Below are 18,992 nucleotides of genomic sequence, written 5' to 3' on the forward strand. Positions count from 1 at the left end.
GTCAGCAAGAAAAAGAAAAAGGGGTAAGAAGTTCACCTGCTTGCCTATTTCTTGGGATTCTCTATTGGTCTTGGCTTATGTTGAACAGTTTACTGTGAAGGAAGTCCAAATATCAACACGGGTTCAAAGAAGTTTAATTTTAATGACACTGATATCTTCCTTCTTGTAAATACAATATATGAAACAGTTGAATAATTGATGAGTATTGCACCTAACATATGAATTTTGAATAACCACAAGCAGAGACATTAAGAGGCTTTTTTTCTTTTAGAAAAATAGCTGTGACATAAAAGAAGGAGTTGTCATAGATCAGACAACACAGAAATTGGAACAATGAAACCAGTAAAGGAATTTTTTAATACAAATACTAAACGCTTTCGTAGATAGTCATTTTATACAAATGACTGAATAAATAAGGAACCAAGAAAAACTTGGACTAAACTAGTATATTTATTTACTCTGAAGAAAAAATTTACCTATGGATAATATCATAGAGTGAAATCTGAACTTTACAAATATTGGTAACTTATTTAGGTGTCATATATGAAGTAGGTAAGTATGTGTTATATTCAAGTATATGTATATATGAAACATCAATATAATGCTAACTCCATATTGAAAACATTGTATTTTAAGCCCAACTGAACTATTTCTTATCATTAGTGTACAGCTTGCATATAATAATATATTGGACACCATTAAGCAGCAGTGCCCAGATTATTCAACTTTAACCAAGCATAAATAATATCTTTGATCAGAATTCCTATTTTTCTTTATACGTATTAGAATTAAGCCATTTTGTAAGCTAGGGAATTTAATTTTCTACTCAGCAAGAAATTATTAACTAAATAGGACCTTCCTATTTTTATTTACTGTACTACTTTTGAAATCCCTACTGTGTGTTTGGGAAGATACAGGGTACAGTGAATACTTTAAATAACATTTTCAAGGACTTTACATAAAAATAAACTTCCATCTTAAAAATATGAGATAAGAGCCACTTCCCACAGAGATTAATTTAGAAGAGATATTTTTAGTTCAAGATGAATACGAGTTTTTAAAAACTCATTTGATAGTTTGTGAATATAGTGACAACTGTCAAGGAAAGCCTATTGTGTTTAGTTCAGCAACAAAAACACAGTTCAGATATTAAGTGGGGATCTCCCCGGTGGATCATCTAGAAATTTTGTGATCAAATTGCATAATCTTGATTATGTTACCACTAATATCTCAGCAACGAATTTTTCCTATATGTGTCTAACTTTTTATTAAAGTAAACACAACTCTTAAGAGTATTTTATTTCTACATGCAAACTATTTTGCTTACCAAAACCCCAAACACAAAACGACAATTTTGAGTTCAAGTTTAGTTCAGCTGCTGTCTTGAATTCGCACACTTTGTAGGGCAAGTGGGGTGGGGGTGGGGGTAAAGGCAGAAGGGAACACACCTGACAGTGCTCAAGGATCAATCCTAGTGGGACTCAGAGCACCATATGTGAAGCCATCAAACCCTAGTTGATCACATGTGTGGCAAGTACCTTGCACTCTGTAACTGTCGCTCCAGCACCATAAGGTTTTCCCTCCTCTTTCCCTTCCCATAGTTTTTACTGTTGATGTCGTGATGTCCAGGGGTCACGACTGGAGATAGCCAGTCAGGGTACTCAGCCTCTGTGTTGCAATGTTGTCAGTCAGTGGTCAGGGCAGTGGTAGTGATAATATGTTGATGTGGGGGATGGCGCATGCCTAGGACCATTGAACTCTTGGTCTTATTCATGCAATACAGACAGTTACCACTGAGCCACATCCCCAAGGCCTCTTACTTTGGGGAACCTGTTTCTTCACCTAAAAACAAGAGATTTGTAATGGTGAGCTCTCAGTACTTTCACAGTTCCTGAAGATCATAAAATTGGAGTCTCAAAGGAAACTCTCATTTGTCTTCTCACATGCGTGTTGGACTAATGAGCAGCAGGAAGACCATGGAGTCAGCATTTTAGCATTTTAGACAAAGATCTTTTAATTACATCTACTTGAGTTCACGGACTACAAAAAAAACTAGTGGGTGGCTTCAATTTTTTTTAAATTATTGGCTTTTATATTTGAAAGGAGTAACAGCCAAAAACTGTTGTTTTAAAGAACAAAAATTTGCAATTTCCTGAATTGGCTTCTCTCAAAAAGTTTTATCTAGAATTAGGAATTGTAATGCATGTCAAACCCATTAATCCCAGTTACATAGAACAAATTGTTTTTCATGTTTTTATTTCTTTGGGAGGCCATGCTTGGGTCATTCTAGGGCTACTTCCTGGGGGTCACTTTGGGCAATGCTCTTGGAATAAAGGATCAAATCTGGGACTTTTACCATGTAAAGTAGCTTTTGATCCAGTTTTTGATCCTTTATTCAATAATACAAAGGGAGATATAAAGAAGAATTGCATTTGCCTCTCTCCCCCAGGAATTTTCTACCTTGTTAAGGTCTAACCACCTTATTCCAGTAGATAGCAATAGAGGTGAATAATACAGATAACAAAGAAATATTCTCTTTTTTCAGTAATAATGAGAACTCATTAGATATAGGAAGTTCAGGAAAGCAGACAAAGAGATCATTCTAAATCTAGAGTCATTGAACTATAACCTGTGTGCTTTACGCCTTGTAAATAAAATTCTGTGGGCTATATGCCTTGTAAATAAAATCCTAGAGAAACCCTCTATTTCCTCTATATACCAGCCTCTGGCGGGCTTCACACTCACAACTACAGAGATGAGTAGTTTTAAAGGAAACCATTAGACACTAAGTCCTAAAATCGTCACTGCCTGGTCCGTTACAGTAAAAGTTTGCAAGGAACTCTGGTTCTAAATCATGTTCTTTTAATTTAATTTAATTAATTTACTTACTCATGGTTTGGGGGCTGTACCTCGTGGTGATCAGAGCTTACTCCTGGCTCTGTGCTTACAGGCGTCACTCTCGGCGGATCATGTATGGTGATGGGATCAAACTAGTGTCAACGGCCTACATGGCAAGAAACTTAGCCCCCTGTACATACTCTTTCTCTATCTTCTGAATCTTGTAGATCAAGTTAGCATAGAGAGAAAATGAAAACAAGGCAATTGCCATTATTTGTGTCCAGGTATATGCAGGGGGTAAGGAACAGTTGGGGACTGAAATGGGGTTTATGGAAGCTAAGATTGGAAGCTCAGATCCACAACTGTTGTACATAAGGAAAACTGTGAGAAATGAAGACAGAAGCACAGGGTATAGGAAACCAACAGCCAGCAACACTGAAGCTCATTAGTTTAGAACCACTAGTGGCTGAGTGATTGATAGATTGCTGGATGACGAGCCACTGTCAAAACAGAAGCTGAAAAAAGATAAACCCAGTATCTGCACAGGGAGTATTTAAAAAAAAAAAAGAAAGAGCTAAGTGAGAATTAGTATTAGGGTCAGGGAATGTAGCTTATTCAGCTTTCGTTCCATTTTACTCAGCATCTGACAATCAGAATACAATAAATCTCTGTCCATGAATGAACAAAATAAAGTTACTGCAATAGTTCCAGAGTAAGTTAATGTTGGTAACGCAAGGTATTTGCTTACTGGACACAGAAAAGTAACAATAACTGAGAGAGGATTATGACAATATTTTTAAAAAGACCTTGCTTAACAACACTGAGGAACTTGACTATAACATTAGCACTAATAATTGGAAGGGTGTCTATTTACTGCAATGTTAGCTGCAGAAGAAAATTCCCATTTAATATTATTGAAATCAAATTCTAGGTGAAATTAAGGAAAAGCTCAGTGATAACGTGGACCCAGCTGGTGACTCTTTACTGGAGAGCATGTGAGGACAAGAATTTAAGTAGGGGAATTATGCCTTCAGATGTGAGGGAATATTTCAAACTCAAGAGTACTATTATTTTTTATTTTTGTTTTAAATTACGTGTACATAAATCTCAAAAGTATTGCTCAGAATTAGCCACATTTAAAGTGAAAAGAATGCTACAGAACTTAATTTCTGGATAATACATCTAAATTGTATTCAAAGTCATTAATAATGTAACAATAGCCTGCTAGTTTTTTTTTTTTAGAGAGTGATCCTTCTATTTCAAGACTTTTCCCAAGTTGCAGAGATGATGTGAAACCAGTTGTACACATGGTCTACATCTAAACAGTGTTCCACTAGCTCTCGAGCCTCAGACCAACCAAGCTCAGCACTGACTAGTTCTCCAGAACTTCTCTTGGTAGGGGCTGAACCAAGGATACAACATAGTCAATGATCAGTGAAGGGGCTTTAAGAATGACCACAGAGCCTAGAAAGCTGTCTCCATTGGCATAGCATAGTCTAGCATAGCACAGCATCCAATATTCGTGGTGTTTCACAGGGCGCATCTCGGGGTGGCTGCTGTAAATGGTCCTAGTCAGTTACGTGTGAATAACTATGACCATAGCTGTGTCCATCCTCGAGCAACTCCTCATAAACTGCTATCTGCTGAAATTTGCTTTCAATATTGCAGGTCACTGGAGTCTCCAAAATCACCCAGCATAGCGCCGTCATGGACTCACATCATGCAAGAATGGTTCCAGAAACCAAGGATTTATAGAAGCCATCTTATTGTCCCCTGCGATGACTACTCATCAAACTTAATGCCCAGGGCTGAGGTCCCAGTAATAGAGGAGTTCTTGGGGTATTCTATCAGAGCATGGCAGCTCAACAGTGGTTGGATTGAGAACCCACAAGAAACAGAGTGGCTGTGTGCAGATGTAACTGCCCTGGGCCAAGACGACCAGTCCAAAATCTGGACTGCAAACCCCAAAAGGCTTCCATCTGAGGCACAGCAGAAAAAAGAAAAAGAAAAGCCAAAATCTGATTTTAAAATGAGAATCTGTTCTCTGCATGAATCTCTCTTCAAATAACTGCCCACACTGGGCTGGAGCAATAGCACAGCAGGTAGGGCGTTTGCCTTGCACTCGGCCGACCCAGGTTCGATTCCCAGCATCCCATATGGTTCCCTGAGCACCGCCAGGGGTAATTCCTGAGTGCAGAGCCAGGAGTAACCCCTGTGCATCGCTGAATGTGATCCAAAAAAAGAAAAATAAATAACTGCCCACACTGTGTCCAGTCCCTGGAATTGACATGGAGAACTGGGCTCTGCCTGGGTATAGCCAAAGTCCTCCATGGGCCACTGCCCTTTCTTGTTTCCCAACAACAGAGGTCAAGTGTCATTTGCAATTTATCACTGAGTTATATTTTATATTTTTATTAATGGATAAAAATTTTCCATTCCCACATCTCTTATCATAAATGAGAGAAAAAAGAACAAGACTACAGCAAGTTTTGAGAAAAGAAACAGGTGGCGGCATATTGTCTGACAATAGAAAGACAAGTTTCCCCTATTTAAAAGCAAATTTCTGTCCCCACCCTGCCCCCAGGTGACACAACCATTAATGGATGTGTTTGAGAGCTCAGGCATTTTAACATAAATGAACTAATGCATCGCATTTTTATAGCTAGGAAAAAATATATATAAATTCAATAGACAACAATAAATAACTTCAGGATGTTCGAAAATGCTAACAGTGCTCTCTCTGATAAAGCAGAAGGTCAAAGCAAATGTGAAAATGTTTAGCAAAACTCAATTTAATTTCAAGATTGCAATAACAGAGATATGTACTACCTTCTCTCCCCAGCAAAAATAGAGAGGGAAAATTTATCAATTCACTAAAATGTATGACTTGGAGTTCACTTACAGTGCTTTCTTTTTTAAAAAATAATGTATTTCACATAAGATTTTGTCCTAAGATTCCCTTTAGGTCCAATCTTTGTTTATCACAATACAGAAACTTAAGAAAAATATTATTTTCCTATGTCCCTGATTAGTCAGTGCAGGAAGTTAATATCAACACAACACTTGGCCCTAACACAAATCTGGTTATCTGCCATGTTCTATATGTTAGAATCATATCTAGAAACATTTTAAAATAAAGGCATTTTGTAGATATTGAGAAGGTTCCATACTATAATTTGTCTAATTAATGACAGTATGTTGTTTACCCAAGTCCAGCAGTGTTAAATTGCTGGTGGAAGGAAGGAAGGAAGGAAGGAAGGAAGGAAGGAAGGAAGGAAGGAAGGAAGGAAGGAAGGAAGGAAGGAAGGAAAGAAGGAAGGAAGGAAGGAAGGAAGGAAGGAAGGGAGGGAGGGAGGGAGGGAGGAAGGAAGGGAGGGAGGAAGGAAGGTAAGCATCCAAAACAATCTGGGTATCCAATGACAGGAAATTAGATAATGAAGTGTGATATAGATACACAAAAATATTAAATAGCCACAAGAAATGATGATATAATACAATTTGCTGCATTTTGGATGGAACTGGGGGGGTCTTATGTTTAAGAAGTATATCAAAAAGACAAGGAAAAATACCAGACATTTTCATTAATATATGGTATATTAGTCATTCTAGGGAATGGTGGGTATCAAATGCACGTACGCATTGGATGCATTTGATATATTATAGCACTGTAGCACTGTCATTCCGTTGTTCATAGATTTGCTCAAGAGGGCACCAGTAACATCTCCATTGTGAGATTTGTTGTTACTGTTTTTGGCATATCGAATATGCCACAGGTAGCTTGCCAGGCTTTGCCGTGTGGGCAGGGTACTCTTGGTAGCTTGCTGGGCTCTCTGAGAGGAACAGAGAAATCAAACCCAGGTCGGCCTCAAGCAGGGCAAATGACCTACCCACTGTTCTATCACTCCAGTCCATTTGATATATTATAGAAACACAAATGCCAAGAAAGGAAAGAGGGGGAAAACAGTAAGAGAAAAAACCTGGAAGTAACAGAGGCCAGGACCAGGGGCGTTGGGTATCTCTGTCATATACAGGTGACATACATGTATTTAGATAAACCACTAGACCCAAAACTGCTGAAAGCAGGGTACCCAAACTAAAATAATCAAGCTTTAAAAAGTCAAGGAGTCAGGGAGGGAATGGGAGGGAAATTGAGGTAGAGGAAGGCGGTCACTGGGTAATGTGATTAGAAATGGCATTGCTATATGCTTGGAAACTTCACTGTCACTGTCACTGTCATTCTGTTGCTCATCGATTTGCTCGAGCGGGCACCAGTAATGTCTTCATTTTGAGACTTTTGTTACTGTTTTTGGCATATGGAATACGCCATGGGTAGCTTCCCAGGCTCTGCCATGCGGGCACGATACTCTCAGTAGCTTGCTAGGCTCTCTGAGAGGGGCGGAGGAATCGAACCTGGGTCGGTAACGTGCAAGGCAAACACCCTACCGCTCTGCTATCACTCCAGCCCATAACCTTGTACATTAGTGTCTAATAACAAAATCAATGCAGCTGAGAGAATTAGCTATTATAAGCTAACTAAATAGCTAAATAATATCCTGCTTGTGGAAAATTCACATTTTCTGTGATCTCATATTATCTTTTTAGCCAATAGAAGGCCTGACAAAGAGTATGGGCAATGGATGTCCCAACACTTCGGTAAATAGACAGGTCATAAAGGGGCATAATTTCCCTCTACTTTATTCATACCATCGATTGTTTATATAGACTCTGTCTCTGAGGTGCTCAAATAATTTTTCAGACAGTATCCAATTAATCTCTAGCTACGTAGGTGGCAGCATTTCAGATTAAATTATCTTGCAGTCACTCCCTCATTAAAAAAAGAAAAAAGATGTCAAGCATGTGACAAAGCATCTTGTCAAAAACGATTTCACAGTTGAAGAAGCTTTGCAAAAGAACGGCAAACAATTCCCATTTGCTCCTCAAAAGCCAACTTCGTGCTTCCTGAATCTATCATTTTGAAGGTAACTATCTTAGACTAGTTGGGCTTGATCTGACAGCAAGTCCAGCAATGAAGGGCCTCTCTCTGGATGGTGCACAGGATATGAAGAGTCAAAGCTGGGAACCCATGCAAAGTATGACTAGTTCATCTTACACAAGTTATGGAAGCACTTTTTGGAATTACAATAATGACACTGAGAACTTAACAGGTTCTGAAGAAGAGCTTTTTTTATTCTTAAGTCTCCTCTTTATTTCAGGACAATGAAAGTTAGAACAATTAGAACATAGAAAATGGAAAACAGCATGTAGCTGTTGCAAAACGTGATACTGACTTATTATGAAGCTGGTTTTTTTTCACTCTTTCAAAGGTCTTTTAGGTATGCTGCACTATTGTTAGGTCTTCAAAGTAGTCCCTTTAATTCCATTCAAATTCACTCTCAATTCATCCAAGGGGCCGGAGGGACAGTGTAGCAAGTAAGACACTGCGGGATTTGATACCGGCACCATATATGATCACCTGAACACCACCAGGAGTGATCCCAGAGTGCGGAGCCATGAGTAAGCCCTGAATGTTGCAGGATGTGGCCCAAAACAAACAACCAAAAATAAATAAAAGCAGAGTCAATTGACCCAAACAAAAGAGAAACCTTACAGATACATTTAACTCAAAGAGCATCTTTGAAAAACATCTTTTTAAAATGATTATAAATAATCACATATATAATTATTGGCCTTTGGGAATTTGAGGATGCAAAAATATTAAAGGCGTCCAGAGCTTCTGATTAGTTTTATAAAAACAACAACAACAACAATGGAGGCTGGTAAGATAGTCCAAAGGGCTGGAACTCATGTCTTGCATGTTCATGGCTGTGACTTCGATCCTCGGCACTGCTTGGACCCCCATCATTGCCAGATGCAGCCCTCCAGCACTGCTGGGTCCAAGAAGCATCACATGGCCAGGCCAGGCTAATCAAACCAGCCAACCCAAATGGCCCAGTATGAAGTGGCACAGAGGTCCCCTGAGGCCCACACTAATTAAACAAGAATGAAAAGTTCCCTCTATCACTTTATGCATTACATTATTTCCTTCACTCATTTGACAATTAATTATTGAGAGTTCGCTAAATTCCAGTACACAATCAGATACTGACTATCAATAATGACCACGACAGATAGGATAGGAAACCAAATTTAGCTCAGCAGAGTACACAGTCAATGACACATCAGTGTGGTGAGAGAATGTGCCTAGTTCAGGGATGTGTAGGAGCAGAAATGTGGGTTTTCAGAGAAGCAGAGAGCAGCTATTAGCCAGGTTGCTGGAGGGCGGGGCTGGAGCGTTAGCACAGCAGTTGGGCATTCACCTTTCACATGGATGACCTGAGTTCGATTCCCCTGCCCCTCTCGGAGAGCCTGGCAAGCTACCGAGAGTATTGAGCCCATGCAGCAGAGCCTGGCAAGCTACCATGCATATTGGATATGCCAAAAACAGTAACTAAGTCTCTCAATGAGAGACGTTACTGGTGCCCGCTCAAACAAATTAATGAGCAACGGGATGACAGTGACAGTGACATGTGGAAATCATACATTAACAGGATCAAAGAGGAAAGAGCATCTCGTTTCTACTTAGACAGTGGCTGGAGGGTGGAGGAGAGAGTGGGAATGAAAGGCTATTGGAGGTGAAGGAATGCTATCCTGATTTGCAAACAAAAGGAATTAGCTTAAGTTGTACTCTTGGAAGGAGATCTGATACTTGGTGGAGCAGACAGAAAACTCTTCTGGCTTTGATTCCGATATATATTTTCCTCCCCGAGGGAGTTAGCATGTTTCCCCTCACAGCTGCATGCCCGTATAAACAGAGGTTTTATTTTTAAAAAGACACGTTAAAAAAGAGAAATGATGTGTTCAACAGTAGTGTGGCAGAATACTTGGACTGTGAGTAAGCAGAGCAGCCCAGGGAATCAGGAGGGTGTCACTAAGCTGTTACTGCCAGGCCTGGGCTGGGGCAAAATGTGAGAAAAAAAGAGGAGAGGGAAAGGAAACGGAGAAGAACATGGGGTAGGGTGGGAGAGTGAGAAAGTAAAGAAAATGAGTCTCGCTGTGACCTTACACTGGCCAAGAGGACTTTCACATATTGAAAAAAAAGAAATCAACAGATTTCTGTTCCCAAGACACTGCTGCGTAAGTTACACTTTGTCACACCCTATCAGAGACACCTATCACACCCTTCACGTCACCACATGGTGCCAATCTATCTTTCCAGATCATTCTTTCCCCAAATGATCTCATTTCACCAGTTCACAGCAGCACATTTTTTTCTTTCACATTTAGAAATGAATCATTACTTATCTTAGAGATTTAGCCCATCTTAATTCTCCTGAATTAAGAATTTTCTCAACTTTATACTTTATATACCTCCTACTTTATATGTTACTATAAATTGGCCTATTTTTTCCTGTATTTGTCTCATTTTGATCAAACTTTACTCTCAATGTAACCAACACCTTTGTAACTGACAATTCATGAATATGTGTGCAAATGAAAATATTAACACCAAAGCATTATGATGAGTCACAAAGAATTTTTAAATGGTTTTTATTCCTAATCATTTATGTGGTGAATACTCCATCAATTTAATGCAGTGAAATGAACAAAGTTCTTATTAATTTTTAAAAAGGACTTTTAAATTAGAAAAATTCTTACTAAGTAGCAAAGAATTTTTTTATCAAAAAAAGTTCTCTCTCAACACTGACCCTCAAGTATGTCTTAATTACTGTCAGATTCAAATTTTTGCTTTTCAACTTAGTGGCTGTACAGAGTTGGGTAGTTACTTTACTTAACTGAGTTTCCACTCATTGTTCTATAAAAGAAGAACATAAATCTGAGTTAAATGTGTAAAGTGTAGAGCCTGGCACACAAAAGGCACTCAATAAGTTATATTTCTTACCATTACCTTTATACATTTATGTTAATAAGAGATGCTTCTCATGTCCTATAACTCTCACTGTAACAATTACACATATGACATATACATACATATAGGTGCCCTGAATAATTATTTCCATGATAAGTATACATGTACAAATATATATGTGCATATATATGGAAATATGCATATAAATTCAAAAGAACAGTTTTCAACTTTTATCTACATATTGCCTTGTTTTTCTTCATTCTCTTCTACAGAACTGAGCTTCAATCTGAAATCCTTACCCTTCATCTTTATTTATTTAAAGGTAAAACTGGCTGTTGACAAATCATCTTAGCTTTAGTTGCCTGGAATGTTTTAAAGGTGTTTTTGGTAGAATGATTAAAAACATTTCAGCACTTCAAAAAAAGTGTTTTCATGGAGCTCGAGAGAAAGCACAGAAGGCAAGGCAGGTTTGATCTCCGGCACTACGTGTGGTCCCCCAGTCCACCAGAAGTGATCCCTGAGTACAGGGATTAATTAAAATTCCCTGATTCTTTCTTATGCTTTATCTATCTGCTATGGAAAACCAAACCATTACTGGTTTATAGACTATATATTCTAAGTTCAGCATTTTTGTTTGTGTTTCATATAGTCTAAAGTGTTCTGCTGAAATTCCACATAATGATTCATAAAACATACATTTTTTACTAGTCTTTTGCCATGCTTGATAATATAGGAATTTTTCAACCCCTTACCTAACAATGCTGTAGACTGCATCCAGGCTTGTGCTTATTACCTGTGTCAACTGCTTTTATTATTATTATTATTACAAGTCACCTTTTCTTATTTCTTTTGCCTTCTCATCATTTAATTTATACTACATAGTATGTGTAAAGAACAGTTAGGACTGAAGGGACTCTAAGCGAAGATTACAGTTTGCCTTTTTTATTTCTTTTGTGTTGGGGACTTATCCAACAGTGTTGAGGGCTTCATTCAGGTTCTATACTGCAGTATCACTGCTGGTGGGATCTGACAACCATGTGGGGTGCCAGAAATTGAACCTGGGTCTTCCCTCTACAAGAGAAGCACTGTACCTGCTGAACTATCTCCAGCACCAAGGGAAAAACATTTTTATAGGAATGAACAGTCCTTCTTCTGCCAGGCATCTCATATTGGGGCTATTAGAGAATAACCTCCAGCTCTTTAAACCTGAACTTGAACTTGGGGCTTCTGACATCCCTAATGTAGTTTATTACTGATAAAGCTGGGCTGGAGTGACAGCACAGCAGGTAGGGCGTTTGCCTTGCACGAGGTGGACCCGGTTTCAATTCCTTCGTTCCTCTGAAAGAGCCCGGCAAGCTACCAAGAGTATCCAGCTTACACGGCAGAACCTGGCAAGCTCTTCGTGGCATATTTGATATGCTAAAAACAGTAACAACAAGTCTCACAATGGAGACGTTACTGGTGTCTGCTCGAGCAAATCGATGAACAATGGGATGGCAGTGCTATAGTGCTACTGATGAAGTAATCAGAACTTTCCTTTCAACAGGCTTTGCAAACTTAACACCACCAATGCTCTAAGTATTTAATGTTGTTTTAGACAAGTACCTGAACTGGAGCAATAGTATGTAGGTACTAGGAGGCCTTGTATGCTGCTGACCCCGGTTCGATCTCTCGAATCACATATGGTCTCCCGAGCTGAGCCCACTAAGGAATTTGCAGAGCCAGGAGTAACGACTGAAAGGAGAAGTGTGGAGCCCAAACCCAAACAAACCAAGACAGACAAGTATCTGGCTTCTTCCTGGTGTAGGACAATTCTCTGATTTGTTAACTTTACAGCTAGCTATTTGTTTTACTGGAGAAATTCTCTTTCCTTCCCCTTTCCGGTTTTCTACACTTTTGGAGCTCTCTTTTCATTCTGCTCCACCTTCCCACAGCATTTGCAAGTACACACAATTAAGGCCTGCAGAGCCTTAAGAGAAAGGTTTCAGCACTTCCTGCTCCCTTCAGAGCCATCCACAGTCACTCCTGGCACTTGGTAAATTCTGGAGTGCTTCCAAAAGGTCTCTCTCAGCTATCCTTTTCCTCCATTGCTTTGTGCCCAGTGAAGGCCTCCAATTCTACATGTGCTCAGCCTTCTCACATTTCAGTACGGTTGCCAGCCATGCCCTCAAGCTTTGTGCTTGCAAAAATAATAAAAAATTATTGAAGACCTTTAGGAAATGGTTGTTGGGTGAATATTGACTCACTAGATAGCTAACATTCCTCAGGATTCTAAATTGTCAAATAAGTTCTCAGGCAAATACTTAAAGTGCATTAAAATTTAGTGACTCCTCCTTAGGCCCTCATTTCATTTATTGATTCTCTCAGGATGAGAGACACTGGGGTATTCTATTATTATTTTTTTTTTATTCCACTCTGGATTTTCGTTTATTTAGGTTTATTAAAGATTCCTTGGGTCATGGAGACAGTTTAGGACATTTGAAACTCAGTTTCTGTAGTTTATCTAGATTGTTCTAATGGTTAGGATGCCAACAACAATCCCTTTCCATTTCCTAAACTTTAACTCTACGTTGCAATTCCCGAGGCATATAATCCAAGAGCTTTTCATGTATTGACCATTTCAATGATCATGATTTTATAGGATCATTGCTAGCTGCGCTTAGATTTTAGAGTTGGAAAATGAATCACTGTAGATTAAATAACTTACTCAGGTTACTGAAGTTGAGTCAGGAATTTTTTTTTTTTTTTGCCTTTTGGGTCACAGCTGGCAATGTACAGGGGTCACTCCTGGCTCTGCACTCAGGAATTAGGCCTGGAGGTGCTCAAGGGACCATATGGGATGCTGAGAATTGAACCTGGGTCGGCCGAGAGCAAGGTAAATGCCCTACCCGCTTTGCTATCACTCCAGCTCCTGAGTCAGGAGTTTAACGTAAGGATCACTGATGTATTGTTCTCCTTGTTTTAACTAGAATAGGAATGATAGCCCAGCGGGTAGGGCGTTTGCCTTGCACACGGCCAACCTGGGTTGGATTCCTCTGTCCCTCTCGGAGAGCCCAGCAAGCTACCAAGAGTATCTTGCCCGCACAGCAGAGCCTGGCAAGCTACCATAGCGAATTCGATATGCCAAAAACAGTAACAACAAATCTCACAATAGCGACAGTACTGGTGCCCACTCAAGTTAATTGATGAAAAATGGGCCAACAGTACTACAGTGCTATAGTTCATTATCAAGTGGATTTACAACAGTCTGTCATGATGCTGTACCAGCACCACTGTTTAGCTTTTTAAAAACAGTTTTAAAAGCTAAAATGATCTTCCCTGGATGTTTGATGGATATGACACTTATAGTGCTTTTACTGAAATCACTATTTTGTCCTCTGAGTAGTATTTCCTATTCCCCATTGCCTTGAAATTTATCTTATTTTATTTTTTATTTTTAATTTACTTATTATTTATTTTTTCCCAGTGTTTCCAGGCATTCTTATTGGTCAGTAAGGCATTGATCCTTTTTATTTAAGGTGGGGACTGACTGTCCTAAATTTAGAGGTAATTCTCCTTAAAAATTAAAAACAGAAGGTATCTATAGGTGAGAAAAAAATACTGAGCATATTATTTAAAAATTATATGGACATACTTCCCCCCACCTGGAGGTGCCAGGACCAATGATCACCGGCTGCCCTAATGCCAAACATTATGCTTTTGAAAGCTCTTGATGTTGATTCTGCACAGAGCAAGCAAGCTGCCCCTGCATTTGCCACACAGGACAGAAGCCCCTTTAGGACACACTTTTTAAAAGTGGCTTCTCCAGTGGATACAGTTCTAACTGTATCTTTTATCCAATGTCTTCCTTTTTCGCTTCCCCTTGGTCCCTGGTAACCAATACTCTCTATTTCCAGGAGCTTGTCTGTTTAAGATTTCAGATATAAATTTAAAATTTACTAAAGGAGTTGCACGCTCTTGCCACAAAAAAGGAGACAGGATGGAAGGTAGAAGAGAAGGAATAAGGAAGAGAGGGAGGCAGGGAGTGAGAAAGAAAAGGAAGGAGGGAGGAAGGAATAGGTGTATGAGCTAACTAAGCTAATTTGCTTTAATGTGATGATTTATATATGGTTTAACATTGCCTATATTAACATAACTTATTAATACTTAAAATTTGTATTTTACTAAAACATCTCCTGTTTATTTTATGTCACACTTGGTATATTGCCTTCACGAAGAGAAGATGAATTGCTGGTTCTAACTTAATTACTTCTTAACCAGACTATTCACGATTTGTCAATTTAATTTTAATTCAATTTTACTTAGCAATTGAATCATCTGATTTTCCTAATTGTTTTGTTGTTCTTCATAGAACTCTCTCTTAATTGTATATATTTGTCTGGTACTTTGGTGCTCCCAAACAAATACAAAAGTGAAAATATAATTTATCTCTGAGTACACAATATCACTGGCTTCCTGTGACCCAAAATAGCACAGTGTATTATTAAGCTTTGTCTAATATGTTTCACTTGATGTAAATTGATGCAAGTTGTTTTACTTTAAGCAAATACGTAATGTTGCAGAGTTATATGTTTATGATATTCAAAAATTAATACCATCTATCTAAACTATCCAAAGTAATTTCAGATCAGTTTTTAGGAGAGGCTGCTTATGTCTAACAACTACTTTAATTATACTCAGTAAATTCATATCTAAAAGGAAGACAAAAGCAATGTTTTTCAAAATTATTTATGTGCATGTTATACAGCTGTACATAAATGTGCACATGCATATGACATGTTATTAAATATATAAAAGCTACATTTTCACTTTTCCTTGGCCTCTCTGCTCTCTCCACCACTATCATAAAGAGGAAAATAGAATAGAATTGGTACTTTCTCCAATTTTAGATTATGCTCATATCATTTTTGCAAACGATTAAAGGTTTAACTCTTTCCATTTTGGCTTGCTGATTTCATCTACTATTCAGTTAATCCCATGCTTAATATCTCATCTCTCTCCCAACTCAGCGGAACCCCAGTCACCACTGTGATAGAAAAAAAATGATTATTGACAATGAAATCTTAAGCTAAGTCTTAGTGTCCTAAATTCCTGTATTATTTTGAGATCCTTCAAAGAAAACTAATGATTTATTTCACCTCATATAAACAGTGCATTTATTCTCAATCAATAGGACTATTTAAATTATTAGAAAAATATCAGATTTAACATCTTTTAAATCTAATTCTAGGAAATATTTTTAAATAAATATGTTTGAAACTAGGCTGGAAATTCAACCTCTTCTTTGTGAAGAAAAACCTACTTCAGGAGTTTTGGGGGACGTGAATTCAATTTCAAAAAGCAAAGCCTACTTGTAATTCCTATATGGCATGCATCTACTCTCTTTGCTCTCTTTTTCAAAGCAGGGCCTGAAGCAAGTATTAAAACAGTGACACTTTTTAGTTCCATGGCATTGATGGCGAAGAGAGAGGAAAATGATACTATTAAAAGCTAATACTAATACAGTGCCAGTGATGTCGTTCTAAGACTGTTCTCCAAACGGAATTGGGAAGAAGCAATGTAGGAAGCAATGTAGGAAGCCTGGAAAGCATAACAGGAGGTTTAAAAGGCTTCACTGGGAAAAGGACCAGAAGTCACTTTGTGGTATAGTCCAAGACAGGACAAAATACAGATTCAGGCTTGAGGGTACCAATGCATCCACACCTCCGAGCTGCTTCCCTGGACTCCTTGGTGGTAACTTGGGAACACAGAGCTGCACACTAGGTTTACCTATCACAGAATCAAGGGATGTTCCTTAGCTTCCTAGGCCTTCCTTAACAAATGATTGCAAACAATGTGGCTGCAAGCAACAGAAATGTATTTTCTCATAGCTCTGGAGGACAAAACTTGGAAATTAAGATGTTGGCGAAGCTGATGCCTCCTGGAAGCTCGGAGAGACAATATGTTACATGAATTTCTCCTAGTGTTAAATGTCTGCTAATGACTTTTGGAATTCTATGATTTGCAGCTGTCTCTCCCCATTCCCTGCCTCCGTCTTTATGTCATCTACTTCTTCTGTGTTTCTTCTCCCTATCTAGGTATTATCCCACTTCTTTTTTTTAATTAATTTATTTTTTAATTAGTGAGTCACAGTGAGGGTATAGTTACAGATTCGCACATTTTCGTGTTTGATTTTCCCTCATGCAATGTTTAAGAGCCCATCCCTCCACCAGTGTTCATTTTCCACCACCCATGAACCCAATATCCCTCCCACCCACCCCCAGTCCCATTCCCCCACCCCACCCCATCTCTGTAGCGGGGCATTCCAATTTGATATCTCTCTTTCCTTTTGGGTGTTGTGGTTCCAAATCAGGTATTGAGTGGTCATCCTGTTCAGTCTCTAGTCTACTTTCAGCACACATCTCCCTTCCCGAGCAGGATCTCCAATCACATATTACTTGGTGTTCCCCTCTCCATCTGGGGGTATTATCCCACTTCTTTGCCTTTGCTTTTATAAGAATTAGCCATTTAGGAAGATGATATTATCTCGGGATATTTCCCAACCAAGTTCTGTTTTCAGATTTGGTCACAATAACAGGCATACAAAGATTAGGAACTGCACAGCTATTTGGTGAGGAAGGGGCTTTATTCAATTCACTGTTGGTGTACAGCACAGATAAAGGTCTGTGGCACAGATTAGTGCAAAGGTCACACAGCCCTAGGGTTTCACCTCCCAATCTAGACTTCTCACCATCCTCAGCAGCATCCTGAAAAGAGATGGGGGTTTGGAGAGAAGACAGACACCAAGAGACTGTGAGAAAAGTATTGAAAGTTTGCATCTAGGACATATACAGACCTGGTAATTTTTCAAGCTGAATATATTTATATGGTAGTAAAGCCTATGAAAATAAAGTTCATTCCCCTTCGACCATGTAATTATTAAGAACATTCAATGTGTCACAATCTGGGGTAGTAAGATGATTCAGACCTTTAAAAGGGCTAGGGTCTAACAGAGAAAGAAAAAAATAAGTGGGTATAATAGGAAATATCTGATCTGCTTTAGCTAGAAACACATAAAGTGTTGAGTATTTTAACATCTGCATTAAACATAAAATGTATGATAAACATCCAATATGTACTTTTCTAACAATCCTGTTATTAACATAACTAGGTTTAAATGAGAAAATTCAGAGACCACTTTGAATAAGTTACCCACATTTCTCAGCTGAATAGATGTAAATTACAGATTAGAAATTAGGACTTTTAACTGCTAGTCTAATTTACATTTATCTTTCTATTGCATTTCATATAAATTAAAAGTAGAGATAATCATTGCATCAGTATAACATATCAATAAATTGATATTATTTACCTACAATAATTTACTAATGAAAAACTTCAGCTTGTTTGCAATGCTCTCCTTTGCTTAACTTTCCTAAGTTGGTTACAAAAATGGAATTAAGAAATTGCCACGTTTATATTCAATTTTATCAAATGATTCAATTTTATCATTTGCAGTCTGTCTTTAAAGTCCTTAGGAATAGAATCATCAAAATTACAGGATCATGCTAAATTCTTTGAATGTTTTTTGTACATGATAAAACACAGTCACTACACACTAAAAATATAAACATTATGGCATTTAAAATAGAAGGTAAAGTAAAAAAGGGCATTCAATTTTCAATGTTTTAAAATTATGTCAAATGCTAAAACATTTTAAATATTTTAATCTAAAGTAAAAAATAATAATGATCTCACTGCTTTTTTTAGCAACTTCAAAAACTTTCCAAAACAGAAAATTTAATTCATTGAGAAATGAAAACTATCACTCTTATTTTTCCAAAACCAGAGTGACAGACATTAATTTCAATAAACTAAATTTTCCAAAGAAGAAAATTATTACACAGAATCATTATCTATTAAAAAATACTTACCATATATATAGTGGCAGAAAAATGCATGCATAGTAAAGAGAGTTAAAGATTCTAGTTTCCACTGAGTCAGAAACTTTAGAAACCTAACAACCTCACCATTTCATATATGCATTTTTCTTATCAGAAAAATTAAGACTTATGATCACTTAGTTCAGGAGAGGTCATTAAAATCTATTAAATCAGCATTTCTCAATGACTGATCCAAATGGATAGTCTGGTTCTTGGACAACAGTGGTGAGTCAGATAAAGGAGCAAAAGATGATTCTTTAAGCCTTTCTGAGAAATAGAAAAGTCTATTCCATTAGTAAGCACAAGTTCTGGAGCTTTTTAAAGAAAAAAAATTATAAGGGGCCATGTGCTTTTAGCATAATTCC

At 38.0% G+C, this 18,992-nt stretch overlaps 1 protein-coding gene and 1 non-coding gene across 5 annotated transcripts in view; both read right to left on the reverse strand.

Annotated features, from left to right (window-relative positions):
* CHRM3 (cholinergic receptor muscarinic 3) overlaps positions 1-18,992 on the reverse strand; it is a 523,603-nt gene that overhangs the window by 429,156 nt on the left and 75,455 nt on the right. The gene's annotated exons all lie outside the window — the stretch shown is intronic.
* LOC129399030 (U11 spliceosomal RNA) lies at positions 14,352-14,483 on the reverse strand. The gene has a single exon (XR_008626878.1). It is a non-coding gene; the product is annotated as a U11 spliceosomal RNA (small nuclear RNA).

Source organism: Sorex araneus, chromosome 9, assembly GCF_027595985.1.
Source record: "Sorex araneus isolate mSorAra2 chromosome 9, mSorAra2.pri, whole genome shotgun sequence".
Lineage (NCBI taxonomy): Eukaryota > Metazoa > Chordata > Mammalia > Eulipotyphla > Soricidae > Sorex > Sorex araneus.